The sequence below is a fragment of the Austrofundulus limnaeus genome, unplaced genomic scaffold, assembly GCF_001266775.1.
Source record: "Austrofundulus limnaeus strain Quisiro unplaced genomic scaffold, Austrofundulus_limnaeus-1.0 Scaffold127, whole genome shotgun sequence".
Taxonomy (NCBI): Eukaryota; Metazoa; Chordata; class Actinopteri; order Cyprinodontiformes; family Rivulidae; genus Austrofundulus; species Austrofundulus limnaeus.
Genome location: NW_013952529.1, coordinates 28,324 through 29,966, shown reverse-complemented (window position 1 = coordinate 29,966; position 1,643 = coordinate 28,324).

Genomic DNA, 1,643 nt, shown 5'->3' with positions numbered 1-1,643 from the left:
ACCTTGGCGTAAAAAGTGGCGTACACAAGTTTCTGGGCTCAAATTGTGCGTACGCCAGTTTTATAAATCCGACCCCAGAGCTGTTTCATTTTCCTTTTATTTATTTATTTTATTGATGGCCTCCCCTCTCCCCTTATAGCCATCCTCTCCACACCAATATTATGATTTTTTTTGAGCTGTTTCATTTTCCACCATGTTGTTTGGATGGAGCACAACCTGCAACACTGTAGCTCAAACTACACACAGGTAACATGTCTCATGGCTGTTCTTATGACACAAACGATCCACAACATTGTGATTTCTTGTTCATGTATCTTTTAAAAGAAGCACATATTACTTTGCAGCTTGTAGAGACAAAATAAGCTTTTCTGTAAATCTTCTCCTAAAACACCCAGTCCGAACATCTGTTGACAGTTCTGTTCTGTTTTCATTTCCCTGTTGGAGCTCAAGATTTCTCCCCGACCTGTTTCCTCCTCGTTTACAGATCTGTTCCACCTGTGCCCTGTCTTCCTCTCAGGTGTTAACACTGACAGCTGTCCTTGTCTGCTCATTGGTGTTGGTTACCTGAGTGAAGTTGCCCCCCCCACCCCACCTTGTTCAAATCTAACAAAATTGGTGTCAAACATTTGTGCTACGTTGTGCTGGTTTTTGCAGCAAAAAAAATTGTTGGTGCCGCTATCATTTTTAAGATATTAATACAAGTTTCTAGAGGTCATCAGAGGTCACCCAGTCCCCAACCCAACATTACCCAAATCAAACAAAACTGGTGCCAATTGTGCTATGTTTGTGCTGGTTTGTGCAGCAAAAAAATCATTTGTGCTGCTATGGTTTTTAAAGCATATCTTTTTCCAGAGGCCAGCAGAGTTCTATGAGCTGATGCTAACAGAAGCGTTAAAAATACAATTTCTCCATTGTTCTGAAGTCATCCCTTTTCAGTCAAAACCTGATTTTTCTCCTCCCCTCGATAATATAAGCATTGGAATTTGTGAATGAGAAAAGCTGTTTTGAAAATTCAGCTTTTAATGATGAACTAGTCAAAAATCAAAAACAGTGGCATGTCTCTAGTTTGATCACCAGGGGGTGCTAGTAAACACATTTTACTTCAGAAAGGAAAAAATAAGAGTTGAGGAAAACGTGCTAGCTATGTAAACAGCTTTTTTTAAGCTAGAGTTCAGGATCCATAGCCATCAGCAACACTTAAATTCACAACTTCAAAGCAATGTATCAAAGTAAGTAATTTTATGTTCACTTATTTATGCTGAAGTACAGTTATAAACTTTTATTGATATCTTAAAAACGATAGCAGCACAAACATTTGACACCAGTTTTGCTTGATTTGGTTAATGTGGGGGGCTGGCTGACCTTTTGACCTTTACACTTTTGTTAAAGCTGCTGTATGTAGTTTCTTCGAAACCCAAAAACTTAGAAAAATTTTGAACAGAAACAACCTTGTAGTCCCTCCCCCTGCTCTCAGCTCCCCTTCCTAGGCTCCTCCCCCACAGCAGGGCCCAGTCGGGAGCGCGCACGGTTGTAAACCGGAGGTGAGCCACACCGTAACACACAGAGCTCAGAGCTAATGGTGCGTTCACACCGAACGCGATTTCAGCGTCAGGAGCAGCAGGTTTACATGCAAAGTCTATGGT